The sequence below is a fragment of the Lissotriton vulgaris genome, chromosome 4_1 (assembly GCF_964263255.1).
Source record: "Lissotriton vulgaris chromosome 4_1, aLisVul1.2, whole genome shotgun sequence".
NCBI classification, from domain to species: Eukaryota; Metazoa; Chordata; class Amphibia; order Caudata; family Salamandridae; genus Lissotriton; species Lissotriton vulgaris.
The window spans coordinates 1,867,585,457-1,867,603,606 of record NC_141691.1 but is presented as its reverse complement, the minus strand read 5'-3'; the positions used below and the strand labels follow the sequence as shown (position 1 = coordinate 1,867,603,606).

The 18,150-nt window shown below is 41.6% G+C and overlaps 1 protein-coding gene across 1 annotated transcript in view; it reads right to left on the bottom strand.

Annotated features, from left to right (window-relative positions):
* Positions 1–18,150, bottom strand: part of FAM91A1 (family with sequence similarity 91 member A1) — a 261,796-nt gene that overhangs the window by 242,331 nt on the left and 1,315 nt on the right. The window lies entirely within an intron of this gene.

The window sequence follows — 18,150 nt, the reverse complement described above, 5'->3', positions numbered from 1 at the left end:
CACGTTTTTTTCAAATTGGAGTTTGTGAATCAGGCTCTTAATATGTTTAGCTGGCTTGCGTCAGTTACAAGACACTTCATGAAACAGAAGGTTAGGTTTTATTTATTTACGCACAGAGGAATCTAGCTGACTAGAGAGATACTACAGGCCAGAAAGAATAGTCCTTTCTACGTGGTAGACAAATAATATTCAGAATTCTTGGTCTGCGTTCTGTCAAATCACTGATAATAAAAGGTGCAGCCTCACTTTTACCCACAGACCTCTTGTAAAAATATAGGTTTCATCCGCTACCACTTTATTAAGCCTTGATTTTTCTCTGTGGCGCCAATAGTGAGTTAAAAAGAGAATAGAAATTAAAAAATGGTAAAATTACTTTCTTTGCAAGTTAAGTGAAGATTTATGCGCAACTTTTAAGTCCAAGATTTGACTCCTGGCATGCTCACTTCAGACTTTGCTACTTTTGAGGCCCGTAAATTGTCAACTTTAAGTTGGGAAAATATAACACTTGTAATTTCTAGCATGAAAAAAAATCAGTAAAACCTTGTGTAGTAGACTCAAGATTTAAAAAAATAGGTTCTTGCTCTTCCAGCGGGACAGTTTGTGGACTAAAGCAACATTCACAAAGATCTGTGGAAAAACTACATTTTGAGAAGATATCTTTGTGTTTTTGTACTCCTATTGCAGAAATCATAATTTTCCTACAATTTATATCAAATTAATCCTTGCTTATTTCAAACAAAATGGCTCTGTAGAAAATACACATCACAGAAACCAGCTTGTGTTCTACTGCTGCGTAATGCCATCGCAACAGAAAAGCTCGGCATAAATGTAAACTTGCAAAAGGGAAAACATTGCAATTGTGCATAGAATCTCTTCATAAAAGGTTAAACTTGCATAGAAAAACTCTGCATACATTTAACAAATTGGCTTGTTCAACAAGACCAAAAATGATCTTGCTACATAGTAAAAATGATCTGATATTGTACAAAATAAATCTCAGGCAAAGTTAAACCAGGACATTTTCAAACTTCGGAAAGGGGAGTAAATGTGGAACTTCGCAAAATGTTTTTGTTGATGAAAAGATTTGCGCACACCTAGATTAATGACACAAACGTGCTAATGTCCGAATACTAACGAGCTTTAATTTTTTAAGATGCAAGACCACATCTGAAAGCTGTGAGGAACAGCACAGGCCCGGTCTTAATTTCTGAGGCGTGGGGTTTATGGTGGACATACATTTGGACAGAAGAAGACAAAACGCCGCTGCACACTGCAGGGCAAAGGTAGTCAAAGCTGCTGTATTCTTATTAAAATTCCCTTTTGTGGAGAGTTTAATCTCTAGAAAAGATTTAAGCTCTTCAAACATTTCTTGTGTGAAACAATCTAACAGCAGATACTGCCAATATAATGTAACGACTTGGCAACTTATTTATGATACAGAGAACTATTTTGCTATGCTTAAGTCGTTAAAAAACATTTAAAAATCTGTACCAGCCCACTCACGAAAAACAATTGTTCACACCTCAGAGACCTCCAATCGCCAGATCAATATCCAGATTGAACTATGCGAAATCTCTGCATCTGGATGTCCTTTTAGTGCTAGGAAATAAACTACCAGAAAACAACTAGGGGTTGGCTCTAATCAGCAAGGCTGAGCCGTAATAGTAAATAACAAAAGAGGATTGCCAATACTGATAACCAAAAAATTCATATAAAGGAAGATCAGTGTAGCCCTGGCTTGCGACTACGCATGAGCCAGTGACCAGTGCTGACCTAAGACGCTGCCGAGTTTAAAGAATAGATCTAGGACTCCATTGTAAGTACTTCTTCTCGTAACTCCCGCCGGTACTTTAACCGCTCTTCCCCAAATGGTTTGACTTACGCTTATTTTCCTTTTATTTCAGTCAACCATTCTAAATTAATTTTGGTGGACAGCGGGCTGTAGACATGTCGGTAAGCCCGCTTTGAACCTTTTAGTAATCTGTTTCTACAGATTATGCTTTAAAATCCTCACGCGCCTATTTTTGCTACTTTTGTTTCAGGCGCCCTAAAGGGATACATTGTAGCGACCCGCCCGGCGCGGATTCACGGGTGTTGTCAATCAATGCGGTAAGACGCCGCTTTCAAACTAATAACTTTCCTTTGAAACATACTCGTTTGTTAGCTGCTATATTGTATCCACTACCGGGTGTTGTCAATCGCTGCGGTAAGACGCCGCTTTCAAACTAACAACTTTTCTTTGAAACACACTCGTTTGTTAGCTGCTAAATTGTATCCACTATTGGGTTGCTTTCAGATTGCTGAAACGCTAATCGTTCTCAAGTAACAAGGCGCCCCTGTATTCACCGCAAAGAGTTTTACTGGAAGCTCGGTATGACTTTTTAGTCTAAATCCGTTTGTACTGGCAGTTTGTAGTTCTTGTAGACTAAAGCATCATTTTCTTCATTTAGACGTACCCTGTGAGTTTTTTCCTATCGGCAAAGGTGCATCTTTTGCATGAACACTTTTAGGTGAGCGCAACCATATATTTATACACAAAAACATGTTGTGAACCCACTTCTATCAGACTTTCCTGATGTACCATACGCTTACCTTCATATAGGTCCACCACCGTTAACTTTTGCAATCTGGCTCCGCCCCTTGAGAAAATCTTTTTCAAGTAAGAAAGTAAGTAAATCTGCAGCCCCCTCTCTACCGATTGCTTGCTAACAACGGTTACAACTTGCTGACTCCCCCAATTTTAACTTTTCCAGATTCTGCCATATTCCAACGTGTTAGAAAGTTGAGGCTCCCCTGCCCCTTGCATTTTTGCTTTTCGGTAAGTCTGTGCAGAGAAGGGTGGCAACTGAGGGATGTGCCTGATGTTGATCGCTTGGTTAAATAAACTATGTCATGTTGAGTTTCTTACACTTTGTTTCTCTTTTTTCTTTATTTCTTCTACCTAGAGAAAACCAAAGGCCCTGAAGAGAATCCCCACAAGTCAACGGGATTCGAAACGCGTAGGCCCCAGCCACACTGTTGTCTGCAAGAGTGATAAGCACTAATGTTAAGAATTATTTTGTTGCTTATCCCCGGTTTTTGTACATTACCTTCTTTTTAAATGAAATTTGATTTTGATATAGGAATGTACCTTGTGTTAGACTAATTACTAAGTGATAATAGTGTTAAGTGCCCCCGCAGACTTTGGCTTCTTTCCCATTTTTTCCCCATTTCTTGTTTGGTACTACATTGTAAATATTGAAAAAACCTTTTTGTAAATTTTGTATCGCTTTAAGCTACTACAACCCCCCCCCCCCCCACTCATGAATGGCTGTATCGTGTATGCCTGTGATATGTGTGATACGTGTGACATGTTGAATGATTCCCAATGTAACTTCCTGTTGAATATGTTCTCTATGTTTGTTTTTTGGAATATGCATTTGTTAAAAAATATGATCTTCGTGTTGATAAAATCTTAAAGAATAATAAAAGCTATTAACTAGCTCTTGGTCTTGAATGTGGTTTCAAGTACTGTATTTAAAAGTATATGAATTTTTTGGTTATCAGTATTGGCAATCCTCTTTTGTTATTTATTAGGAAATAAACTACAGCGGGTGCAAACCGCTGATTCGGACCTGCCCGAGAAGGCAGTCTGTTCGTCATGGCCTAAAGCAACTTAATTGGTTACCAGTTAACAAAAGTGTCCACTTTAAGACCATTATGATTACCTTCAGAGCTATCCACGAAAAGGGAGCGTATTCACTAAGGAGACTTAGTGAATACGCTCCCATCAGAGAGCTTCGCTCCTCACGAAAGGGACTTCCCCGCATTGCCACAGTTTGAAATGCTAGGAGGGGAAAGCCATTTCTTCTCTCTACTGGCAGCCAAGCTGTGCAATGGAATGACCTGCAATTAGAAGTGAGAGAGGTTACAATAGAAGCCCTGCTCAAGAAAGGTCGAAAAACCTTTCTTTTAAGGAAAACTTAGTACGAGGAATGATTCACCGTGGTGGCTAGCACAGGGACGCTTCCTTTGAAGCAGCTTTTGCGCTGTACAAACGGCAGTTTTAACAAATTTATTGGTTTAGCAAATAACCATACAAACATGTTTCTAAATCTTGCTCTAGTGGCAGTGCAATGCACCACTCCAGAGAGACCAATAGTTTAACAGCCACTCAGCAACAAAAAAAAGCAGTAACAGGAAGCACCCTCAACACTTAACTCGTTCCATGCTGATGACGGAGCCGCTCCGTCATCAGCTGCGGTTGGGCTGTGCTGATGACGGAGCGGTTCCGTCATGGCCCGGCCGCCGCGCCTGCGCGGCGCTGATTTTGCGCCTGCGCGGTGCGTTCTATTGAGCGGGGCGGGCCATGACGGAACCGCTCCGTCACGAGCACAGCTCAACCGCGGCTGGTGACGGAGCGGTTCTGTCACCAGCATGCGGCCGCCCCGCCCTGTTAGCGCTGCGGCGGAATAGCCGCCGCAGCGAAAGAGTTAAAGGGCAGGCCAGGCCGTCCCTAGAAGTAGAGAAGCCACATGACTAAATGTGACAGAAAAAGAGGAAATGAAATAAAATACGTTCTTACTTCAAATAGTGCCTTTGTTATGTCCAAGACAGCATCAGGTAAGTAATCACCATGACACCGGAAGTACTCCGTTTTAATATCCTGGTTGCACCAGGCATTTTTTATTCAGTGACTAACTCCTCCACGCCCCAAATCATTACGTGCATAACACCTGTGTTTAAATAACCAGGGCTGTCCACCACCACCCCTCCGGGTTACGACGATGGTCGTGACCACATCACACTCCTCCACAACCTGCAAATAAAACACACAACAATAAAACAAAAAGACCACCATAATGTAAAACATGCAAAAGACAAAAATTAGAACACAATATCCGAACCATTAATCCAAATCAATAGGTTACATACTTCTTTAGTCTCGTAAAACCTGGCGGGGCACGGCCGAAGCTGGTACCTCTCGACACCCCCTCGCTGTGGACCAGGCTCAGGCCCCTGAGAGTCGTCAGGCCGGGGCAACAGATCACACTACGGTACCTCACGGGGCATCCTTGCAGAGGAGGAGACACCACACGGTCCTGACACTACACGACGCCCACCAGGAAGTCCACCTCCGTTCAGCGCCAGATCAGGAGAAGTTCCACCATCACCCAAATCCACACCATCCGTAGACTCCTCATAAGAAACTAGAATTCCCTCATCCGGAGCCATACTGTCCTCCAACCGGTCACCACCAGGATTCCAGTAAGCCTTAAAGAAAGACACATTTTGAGCGAGGCTTACTCCATGTCTCACTGCAGTGATCTTAGTCCCATGAGCAGACTGAACATTCCACGGCTCAGGCTCAAAAGGCAAACTAAACTTCCCTTTCGGATGCAGATTCCGCACAATAACAGCATCCCCCACTTTAAAAGAACTTGGTTTTGCTCCATGCATGGACGCAACCCTATAATTCTTCAACTTGCGTTTCCGTAGATCATCTGCCACTGAAGCGTGTCTGGCAGACACTGCCTCCACCTGAGGGATAAAGTCACCCATAGGCCGATTCTTATACAAAGACATCGGATTGACCATCGCAGAGGAATGAGGGGTCAACCGATATTCCCTCAAAAAAGTGTACAGAGCACAGTCCAAATCCTGCCGATCAGCCACAGCAATCCTAATGGCTTTATTAAGGGTACACATAAAGCGCCTAGCCTCCCCATTGGCCTGAGGCCACAAAGGAGTAATCTTCCTGTGACGAATATCCCTGGATTGTAGATAGATCGAAAAGTCCTGCATTGAAAAGGGAGGACCATTGTCAGTACGGAGCTCAGTGAACAAACCATGAGTGGCCATGATCTTCTCGAACCAAGGAATAGTTTGACAAGCTGTGGTAGTGTCCAATAACTCATCCTCTGGATATTTAGAGAAATTGTCAATAACCACCAACATATGGCACCCATCCGATAAACTCCCAAAGTCAGCACTTGCCCGCTGCCAACGGAATGAAGGAATGTCTTCCGTGAGAATGGGAGCCGGAGAATCCCCTGCCCCAGTAGCCTGAGAGAGCGCACAATTCAACACAGTGCTCTCCACCACCGCATCCAGGCCTGGAAACCAAACCTTACACCTCAACCTCACTGCCGAAGAGACACCTCTCTCAAGACCACAAGCCGCTGGGCACCAGCAGTGCAACAGCTAGTGAAATGTCCTCCACAACCCAGCAGAATGCCACAGTCCGCGGGGCACCGGCAACAGCAGGACATGCCCCCAGGAACAAACGGGGCGAAACCACCAACAGCAGAGACGAGGCAGCGAAGCCGCAACAAGACAGCGAGAACCCAGGAAGCAGGGAAAACAAGAAGCAGCTGACAACCTACCACCACAGGGAACGGACACGCAGGAACACCCGCTTCGTCCCCAAGATGTTATGTCCAAGACACCATCAGGTAAGTAATCACCATGACACCGGAAGTACTCTTCTTAAACATCCTGTTTGCACCAGGGATCTTTTATTCAGTGACTAACTCCACCCCCAATCCTTACGTGCATAGCACCTGTGTTTAAATAACGAGGGCAGTCCACCACCAGGCCTCCGGGTTACAGCGATGGCCGTGACCACATCACAATATTGATCTGGTTTTTCAGCGAGTAATCGAATATTTCCATGGGCTGCTCTGCTGAGGCGCCTCACGCTTTCAGGGCCTGGTGGCCAAACACACATTCACTGCTGCCAGGCACCACGCAAACAAATACTGCCCTCATTAAACATGAATTACTCTGCCTGGCAGACACGCATTTAGTCTTTTACCTACGCGTGGCTTGAATATGGGGTCTAGATCTCCATCTCGAGAGACCACCTTTCCATTCTAGTGTGACCAAAACTAGGCTGCCCCCTAGTCCTGCAGGAAGGAATCACTACTGTATTTCAGGGACAATCTTATTTGGCAAAAGGATTACAAAATCTGAACTAAGAGGAGAAGTCTCTTGTGAAAAAGCAAAGATCCTGGACATCTAAATGCTACTCTGAACTGACGTTCTTTATTTGAATTAATGCCTGTGGCACCCAAATGACGTCACAGGTCTAAGGTTCACTAAAAGGCAATATAAAAAAATAGGTGCTCATTCTATTCACTTCTACTGTGACGTTGGCAAAATCTAATATGTTGGTAACTACTTGAAAGATTCACAAAAAAGGATGACAAGCAGCCATGCATACAGTGTAAAGTCCCTCAACTCTACGTTACGTAATATTTGCAAGTCAAAGGAAGGTCCAGTGGCCATATTTCAAGTGTTTTTAATGGCACAGTACTCTGGGCTGGCTTAAAAATAAAATATGAGAATTATATACACATAGTGGGTTATGCCACCAATTATAAAAGGGTAATGAAACTCCTTGAATAATTGGGGTCACCATATCATATACAACAAACTTTATATCATTTTTATTTCCCAAGACAATTACGTGGGGTCAAAATTCCCCTGACGTTCCTGACAATTGCCAAATTCCTTTTGTCATTCTTACCCTTCCCAAGTGTTACGCTCAGCAAACCGCAAAATTCTGTTCAACTTGGTTTCCAGTACATCACTAAATTTTACAACATATCCAAGAGTCGCGTAATGAATCAAACTGCAGGTAACGAGCAATTATGACGGCAGACAACAGAATTATGGGCACACAGCAGTTAATCACTTCTCACGTTTATTTAATGTCAAATGATAGTAGACAGGTGTTGATCGCCCACACTTCCCTACCCATCAATTTCAGTCATACATTAGCTATGTACGCTTATGAGCTGTGTGATGGGGGGCAGGGGGAGGGGTTGCTCAAATCTGCATAATGATATTGCTGTCAAGCATGTATTACATAGTTACACACACAAGGTGTATCACTGTGTCTGTCAATCATTCAGAATACATTTCCTTGGTTTGGTGGGAAAATGCTGGTACAGCGAATATGCTGACGTTTGGGGGTGCATAATAACCCACCCTGCTACTGTGTCTTCCTTGGGAGCAACAGTGCTGGCCTTCAAAAAAAGGGTCCTGATCACTAGTATCAAGAAAAAAACATATTTAATCTTACAGAAGTCTATGGCAACTGTTAAGGCAGGTCAAGGACAACTGGACACCCACGTCTACGCCAGGCTGTTATCTTCATCCTGCAGACCCTTAGCTTCCAGAGGTTCAAGTACAAGGCATTTTGCTTCTTCCTAAACCCGCATCAAGGCATGGTCACCACAGGCATTTGATCAGACTGAGACTGCTAAGATGGGCAAAGCTTGTAAATATTAAGTGCAACTCCATGTTATTGATCATTCAGCACACTACTCAAGCCATACAAGAAAACAGGGCCATTGAACAGGTATGCCACCTACGGGATGTTTGCTCTAGTTGTTGCATGGATGAGAACGTGTACCTGTGTGTTTAATACAGTTTGCCCCTGGGTCCAGTCGGTCCCAGTTGGTGGGTGTGCACAGTGAAGAAGCTCACAAACTGGGAACTACTTGTTATGTTATGTACAAAGCTATTTAAAGTGACTGATCAACGGATAGGGTTTTTACCACTGGGGAGAAATATTGTGCAGCTACTGTTGCAGTTCTGATAAGTAACTAAATACTGAAGGCTTTATAAGAGTGGTTTGTTCTTAAACTTTTTTTCAAATCACTCAAAGACGTCTGCATGAGAATTAAAAAAAAGTAATTACAAAAGGTGGATAGATGTACTGAAAAAACTACAGCATGGAACCAAACTATGAAATCTTGGAGTAGACCTACGTCCTCACGGAAGGTAATGGCAAATCACTTTCGAATAAACGCAATTAAATATGGAATGATCAGAAGGATGAAAGTATTGACTTTTGAGAGATTATAGACAGTTTGCCATCAAATTCAATTACGTGGTCTTGGGTAGTTCTAACTGAAGTGGGGCACTTTTTCATTGTTGTAGGCCAGCAGGTCTCCGCCCAGACATCATCCTTACTGCCAACAATCATTGCTTTATTTGTCAGTCTGAGCCAGTCTAGCTCATTCTCTCCTAGAAGAGGCTCACACTAGATCTATATTGTGATGCTGACAACAGATCACCAACCCACCTGATCAGAATCTGGGTATCATCAGCAAATATGAACAGGAGATGGATGAATGAGCTGCAGAAATGGTCCAGGTGTGAGAGCGTAGTTAGGCTGCGCCAGGCCGCTAGGACAGCAAATGTGAAGGGCTTGGAGATGGCGAGGGCCTGGGAGGCAATAGTACAGGCTCTGAAGGACTATTTGACAGAGGATGAAGACTAAGGGATGATCTGAGTAGGGGGTTCCATGGGACATGAAGGAGTGTATGTATAGACCCCTCAGGTAGCGAAGTCTTGAGTGAGAATCTATGATTATTGCCCACAACAGCTGCAGTTGGGGGGGGAGGGGGGATAAGGGGAGGGTTAGTAGGGATCAGATATAGAAATAGGAGGGATGCCCGCAGAAGAGAGCCTTGGTTATAGGCGAAGGAAAGAACGCTCGGGGAATGGAGCTACGGTTAACGCATAGATTGGCTCACAATAGAAATTTGGGAGAACTACTGCGGGGGTTCTGAAGTGTTACTGGATGGTGCGGGTTCTGCTGAGAATGACATCATTCACCGCTGGTGAATTGCAATATTCGGATGAGGGTATAGGGGAGGGGTTTGGGTGTTATAGAAAAGCAGATACTAAATTAAATTATGTTGTTGAACGGACATCTCAGAGGTGGCTTCCTTGACATCATCAATGGATCGGACATGTACGCCGCCCAGCCTCCGGGATGTGGGCTGAATGGCTGTGTGCAATTCTATTACGGAAATGTGCCTTATGATGATCAGGGGTGGGAAGGTTGAACTATTTCAATGCTTTGTTTATGAATCTGCAATAAAAACATATTTAAAAAAAAAAAAATCTGCAAATATGAAAAATGCCACATCCATGGAGAGGATGAGATCAGCTTGAGGCCTGTGGTTTTTTTGATATCATGTTGCTACATGTAGCGTGGAATGCTCCATGTGAAAGATTCCAGACTAGATGCAGTGGACAGTTAAAGAGAGGGTGACAATAGTAGAAGTCTCTACGTTGTTTCCTTTGGCTGGGGTTATCTGGGAGTAAACTGCTACTTATAACAGACACTTGCAAGTGTCATTACTACACCGTTGATGAAAAGCTGTACCGCAGCCTACACCACGCGTGATTACTGTCCTTGCCGTAACATTTTAAACGAGGACATGCAGCCATGAATGACTTTCCCCAGCCCCGATTATATGCCTCGAGCCTGGAGGCAAGGGCGGATTTCGAATCACATACTGCATCATTGGAGAAAAAAAACTTTGGGAAATCTTACTGCTAATAGTACTGCTGGCATGCGCTGAAAATTATTGGCCTTAGCAATAGGATACTTCATCACACAGTTCCATCTTCGCACGACTTCAGATTCTAAGATTCTATTTGCTGCACACGACTGAGTGTTACTTCACACATTAGTCATGTGACTGTACGTGTCTGCCTCTTGAATTGGGCAGGAAATACCAGACGAATAAGAAGCCAAGGGTTAGTACTGTACCTTGGAGCGTCAGTGTTTTATAAGCTCAGGAAAGGAATTTATTTCAAGGAATTTTTACTCATACGCCAGAAATCACTATGTTATGCACATGGAAATGATGCATGCTCTGATGCGATTCTGGATTACATTACTCTTATGCTCCGGTGTTCCTGGTGTAACATTTAAAAAAACATTAAATCTTTCACCATATTTTTTCAATTTACAATGATGCACAAACATTTTCCTTAGCACCTCCTCAAGAGTTTTTAGTGCCTCAAGGGAACCAAATATGAAAGGCCCCAGTGGAAGGCTTATTTCCTCACTTATATTTCGACAATTGAGGAGAATTCTGAGAAACAATTATCTTCTTGAAGGAAACAAAAGATTTTATTGCACACGTTTGGGCCAAAGGGGATAAGAATGTATGATTAAATTGTGAGAAAAAAATCAAGGTCTGTAACTGATACTGATGTATTTGCTCATGCATTAGAAGATTTAGATAACTCTTCCTTTTATGCCATCAGTATGCATTTCTGTGGACAGATTAATTTTTTTCCAAAGGCATCAGGGGCCTCCGGAATCCACAGATGGTTTTGTTGCAGATTTGGAGAGATTGGCAATTTCTTGTAAATTTGGAACCTTACATGGTGACCTCATTAGAGATCAGATCATCATGTACACTAATGAGTCCAATGTACAAGATCAGCTGTGGGCAAACGGTGAAACACGTTGAAGGATGAAACTGTAAAAGAGGCGGAACTTTCTAAATTATGTGCCAAGGCAGCTACAAGAACATGAGCAAAGTGGATCTGGTGTGTGCTGTGAAGTCATCAAATGTATTGGTTAATGAATGCAAGGACTAGAGGGAAGCCTTGAGGGAATAAAGATCATAAAGTGTTGTGACGTGAAGAGAAATCTTCAGCCATTAAGTCAAGTTATAGATGTGGAAGCAAAGACCATATAGCATACTTCAAATGTTGTTCTAGCCCTGAAACAACGTTGTTCTACATGTGGCACAAAGGGACATTTTGCTAGACAGAATCATAAGAAAGGAGTATCTGCATCTGTAAAGTGTGTGGTAAACTCCGATTCGTCGGGGAGGATGAAGCAGAATGCTTTTGTTGTATTTATTATGATGTACTAGGCCTGTATAATAATGGTAAGAAAAAGTGGTCTTGCTCTATTATATGAGGAGGAATAACACAAGTGATATTAGCTGATTCAGGCTCACCTTTCACCATCATAAATTGCTTAGTATGGGAAATTTTTTTTTACAAAAAATAAAAATAAAAAAAGTATTGCCCCTTGACGTTTCCACGATTGTTACTTGAACAGTTTCCCAATGTATTTTCTGGTAAAGTGGAGGTTTTCAAGGGATTTTATCATAAGATAATTTTAAAAGACAAGTGCAACCCAGTGTGATACAAGGTAAGGAATATTCTTTTCAGCATAAGGGGAGAAGTAAAACTTGAATTGGAGAGCCTAGTAGCTAGTGACATTATTGAGAACACTAAATCAAGTGAATGGTTGGTTCAAGTCAGAATGTGCATCGATCGTCATGATTTGAACATATTGGTAGACAATGCTCCCTTACCTAAAACAGATTAAATGCTTGCTATGACTAAAGGAATCAAATGGTTCACCTCACTGGATCTAGCAGCAGCATACCATTAGAGTCCCATGCACACAGACAGCAAACATCTCACAGCCTTCATAACACCTTTTGGTTTCTTCCAGTTCAAACACATGCAGTTTCGGCTTACTTTGGCAGCAGCAGTATTTCAAAGGTTAATGTATAAGCTGTTCAAGGACCTTAAAGGCATAGTGTTTTTCCAGGATGATATCCTAATCATGGGTACATATAGGCAAGAATATGACAGCAGACTCAAAGAAGTGCTACGCATACTTAGAAAGAAGGGTCTACCAGCAGAGTTTTAAAATATTGAGAATTGCTGTTAATTATGTGACTTATATGGGACATGAAATCAGTGAGAAAGGGATATTTCCAAAAAAGGAACTGTTAGATGCAATATGCAATGCTCCTTCGCCCACTTCCAAGGATACATTGAGATCATTTGTAGGGTTAACTGAATTTTATTCTAAATTTGTGAAGGATTTTGCTACCAAAACATTTGATTTGAGGCTATCTTTGAAAAACTGTGTGCCATTTGTTTGGGAAGAGGCCAATCAAGTGTGTTTTCACTGTAATAAAGACAACATCTATAATACCATTCCTACCCAGGGCTCCGGCTCCGTTATTGTCACCATCATTACCACAGATTCCAGTGGTAAAGGTATTGGAGCAGTCTTGTCTCAAAGAAATAAGTACAATGTTTAATCTACCATCTCATTTGCTTCTGGCTCCCTTAAACCGGTGGAAGAAAAATATTCAGCTATAGAGAGGGAAATGCTAGCATGTGTTTGGGGGATTGGTAAGTTTAAGCAATGTGTGTGTTGGTACCCACTTTCTGTCCGAAAAGTTCACAAACCTCTTACTATGGTTCTTACTTCTGCTGGCATGAATGTCATCACGCCAAGATTGGCATGCATGTCTCCGCATCTACTTGACTGCATTTACAGAGTATGTCCCTGGAATGACAAATCAAGTTGCTGACTTTTTGATCAGAGCACTACAGGCGACTGATTCTAATGCATTTGAGGACAGGTGGAATGGTTATGCTGTAACTGTGGTGGACACATTGGACTGTGAGGGTATATCTAAGGAAGAATAGGAGAAAGGATATAATTCTGACTCAATTTAGGACAAAGTGTGCAATTACTTATCCAATGGGTGTTATTTACAAATAGTATGGAAGAGGAAATCTGAAAACATTGGGAGATCTGGAATGAGCTGTCTTGGGAAGAATGTGTTTTTTTAAATAGAGGTTGAGGAAGAACATTTCAGAAAATTAAACATGAAGGCCATTTAGAGATTGTCAAAAAGAAGAACAGGATTAAAACCCAGTATTGGTGGCCTGGTATTGATGTTCAAACTGAAAGAATGGTTAGGAATTGTCATGAACCTGCTAAATTATTAAATCCTGAATTGCTCTCTTTGGTTACTCGTCTTAACACAACCTCATACACTCATATTTCACAGTGCCACAAAACTTCACTAATCAATACCCACACACATGTTAAACATCAACGGGAATACATAGTGCCGCCACAGGATCATACATTTAATAAAAAATATATGTATATTTCATTGAAACAAATATTCTTGTGTACAAAGTTCCAATATCAATCTCTAAAAATACAATAAGACAATGAACAAGAGTTAAAATGGTTTTCTATACATCACAATAAAAAAATCATGCTATGAAAAAGAGGGAGAGAAAAGGAACACAAAAGTCATAAAATCATCAGTTAATTTGTATTAACAATGGGTCTCTCTCATCTATTGTGCCGGTATGTTCTCCAAATTTAGCTTTACATGAGCGTTGATGGGTTTCGACAGCATTAAATCATTTCCAACCACCTTTTTCAAGACCGTAACTTGAACTCTCTCTACTCAATATAGATTAGTCATTGGAACTGCAAAAGTGTCTTATTTACTCATTATCTATATGTTTTTGTTTTAAATTTTCCTTATCTTCCACTTTGATTTGTATTGAATCTCAACCCTGGAAACAAACGATCCTCCGAGAGAACCGTTAAGGGTAATTAGAACTTTTATGTCCCTTAGTGCTTAATCATCCGGGCAACACCCACTCTCTATGTAATATACACCTTATTTATGTGTTGCAGCCAGATTTCAAATTTTGAGCCCCTAGCTGTCAGGCGACTGTGATTTCTTGTTTCCTTTACTGGCCACCCGCTGTCATCTTCATGGGCAACTTGAGTAATATATATTCAGTTCAATGGCTTCAGTCATGAACGTGCACATAAGAATAAGTCTATTGTCACTTTTAGGCCACATTTGAGTCCCAGCAAATGTCCTCAAGGGCCGTGGAAGATTCAGCCATAGATATCCTTAGCCCCATTGTGAATACCAATAACATTTCTTGCTACATTGTTGTGTTACTGGATTTATTTACTAAGTGGCCTAAAGCTGTGTATTCTGAAGGAAGAAACTTCAGATGCTTTGATTACATTTTTAAATGAGCTATTTTTATTTAAAGGGTTTCTTAAATTCAGTGGCATATTCACTCACTATGGATTTAAGTCTAAGGTTTTTCAAGATTTTTTGTTGAAGAACTGACTTGGATGGAGGAATACTTCCCTTCATCATCCAGAGGGGAACGGTGCTGTGAAACCCTTTAGTAGACTTATTATGGGCAGCATTCGCATGACTGTAGGTAATTATAAGGATTGGGAGACGGAAGTTAAAAAAACAGCTGTGGGCCTACCTACATCACCTACTGTAAGAAGGTTACATCCTTCAAACCGTTGAGAGAGAGAGAGAGATATTTGTACTAAGGATAACCAAGCCAGGATGAAGAACCAAAATCTTAATAAGTGTTCCTTGGAGCATATCCTTAAGTCTCACAATTACTATAACGTTCACCTTGATTTCACACATGTATTGAATGATTTTAAACTAAACACTGGTGATTGAGTTAAAGCTTGGAGCTAAAAAGCGGATACTTGGCTACAAGGTAGGGCTACATTTTATGAATCATCAGCCAGAGGCGCAATGCAACATAATAGGCCCCCCCACAGAATGTAGTGAGGGACCGGGTGGTCTGACAGATCGCACAGATATTCATTTGTCTCAGGCTCAATGGGCACCCCTCTCCTCCCTCCAACACACACACACTGCAGGGGCCAGCTCAGTAAAGCAGAATGCTTTACCGAGCATTCAACTATTTATTATTCAATGTAATTTCACATATTCTGGAAGGCTTGCATTGGCATGGCTTAAAGAGTAAGGGCCCCAATCCAAAGTAAGAAACCCTGGAGCCCCCGCACTGCGGGGGTCTCATTAAGCCCCGGTCATCAGCAACGGTGACTGCGTAATTATGGTTCAGATGCACTTTCTGTTTAAAGAGCATGTTCTGGTATACTATTAATATTGGTGTCGTGTAAAAAAAAATATGTAAAAAATCTGCATACATGTGGCTCATCCAGTTAAATATCAGCATGTCTAGCTCATGGGTAAAAAGTTCATAGAAGGTTAAAATAAAGAGTTGTCTATTTGACTCCCTAAAAAACGTTTAAGCTCTGTTGATGTAAAAAAAAAACATTGAAAGGTATTACAGTACAAACTGGCGTTAAAGAAAATCTATATTTAGAAAGCCTGGTTTTTTTTCTGTTTTGGGTAAACCCGCTCAGTAGTTTTAGAGAAATGAGAATTACAAAAAAGTCGCAGAAAGGCAACAAAGCGTTACTACTTCTGCATATCTTGCTGGGAGGTTGACTGAACCCCAAAACTCTAACTGGCTGGCAGAAATTGTAATTTTGTGTCTCCATAGGCCATTAAAGGATATCAATCTCCAAATCCTCTGCCCTGAAAAGAAATGCTGGGGCACAAGGGTGCAAGGGGAGGATTCACTAACTGTATGGAGGATTGTGGGGTGGAGATAGTTTTGTTGGACTAAATACTGGGCTCTCCCAAAAAAGGAACAGTTTTCCCAGGTATGCAAATTTGTAAAACATATATTATACAAATTATAAAAAATATATATTTTTTAAATTCAGTAACCACTTTGCAGCCAGGCCCTGCACCGAGAGCCTGCTGTGCATGACCGAAGTTCTAAGAGGCTGTTACAAGGCTTGACCAGTCCCCAGATATTATGACTGAAGGTTATGCGCAGCAGCCTTCATGCATGAAAGCTGGCGCAGCACCAGGCCCTGCATTCAGAGCCAGCTTAGCACAGCTGAAGGTCGAGGCGTGTGGGCTGGTGCAGGGCCATGCCCATAGACCACTGACTAAGGCCAAGGCAGCGGACTTGGAGGCACAAGGCCAGGCCACAAAACAAGGAGCCGTAGGCCATATAAAGCGGCCTCGGTGGCGTGAGGGCTGTTAAAGGTGAGCCTGCATACTGAGCACAGCAGGTTTGGCGGCAAGAATGGGGAAAGTGGCATGGAGGCTAGTGGCAGACTGGCTTGCACTCTGAGACTACAATGCATGCTGTACACAGCTTGGTTGAAGGCATGAGGACCTGGGGTATTTCAGGCCATGGCTGCTTGCCAGGCACTGAAGGCAACCTCGTCTGAACATGGGTGAAAGCAGTGTACAGTGCTTTTCACTATGTGCAGTGTTGGGCATAGTGAAATACATAAATATCGGAGTGTTAAGAATTAAGGGCCATTTGTATGAAGCACAAATGCGTTCGCAAACACCGAAATTCGCGTTTGCGAACGCATTTTTGCTAAATGGAATGTATGTAGCAAATCTGAGTGCAAAATAAGGAATCGCAAATTTGCGACTCCCTATTTTGCGATTGCATTTAAGGAATCGCAAATTTTGCGATTTCATAAATGCAATGTAAGAAGCACCAGAAAAGTGCAATTCTGCCTTAAGGAATCACAAATTACCACCAACTTCAAGTTGGTGGTAATTTGCGATTTCTTTCACAAATGCTCTTTTTTGCATTTGTGAAGGTGCTATATGGCGCATATACATGCCCTTAGGGCATGTATGTGCGCCATATGCGCAGACATGTTCATTTCAGGGGTGCATCAGGGTGTCCTTATGACACCCTTGCACCCTTGAAGTTATTCTCAATTAGCGATTCTCAAATTGCGAATGGCAAATTGAGAATAACTTCCCATTCATTCTTATGGGTCTGCTGGCCCATAGAAATGAATCAGAAATTATTCCTTAATTACGTCGCAATTTGCTAATTGCAATTAAGGAATTTTAAGAAATCGCAAAAAAAATGTGCTTTTCTACATACATCCCTATTAACAAATCTCAAATAGCGATTTCTATAAAAACGCTATTTTAGATTCGCAAATCAGGATGTTGATACATCTGCCCCTAAATACTTACAAAAACATACAAATTCCATGTAAAAAGTTTGTTAAAGTTACTGTTAACGTAGCTTATAACCTATTATTTATCTGTTTTAAAAAATGTAAAAATTTTATTATAGTTCCAAAATAATACAGACAACAACAGTTTAGGAACGTACTCAAACCATAACTCATGCTGAGAGCGAGCACTATAAATAAGGACAGGAAGTGATTTCAGACTTTTTATATACACCTCTTTTACACTTACTTATACACCTCTTACAAAGGCAAAATAGCACAACACTCTATAAATAATCCTGGGCTGTACAGAAAGTGTGTGCTTCAAACACGCAGTACTTGTGTAACATGTGCTAGGCAAAAATGATGTGTGTTCACAGGAAACACGTGGACACTGTACAGAAGAATGAGTGAGACTCTAAATGCGTTTGCTGGATGTACTGTTGGCATAATATGCACATGCACGCTCTATGTTGCTTGTACGACTTTAAACAAATGCCAATTTGGTGTCGGCTTGCTTAAACATTCCAAATTAATTAAATGGAAGGGGTTTGTCTGCCTGCACCAGGAAAGAACAATCTGAAAGAGATTAAATGCAACGTAGCCCAGGTGGAATAAAAAATAATTCACTTCTTTGTCTTGCAAATTCGTGTGAAAGTCACGGAATCTTCTCAAAGCTGCAATTATTTTAA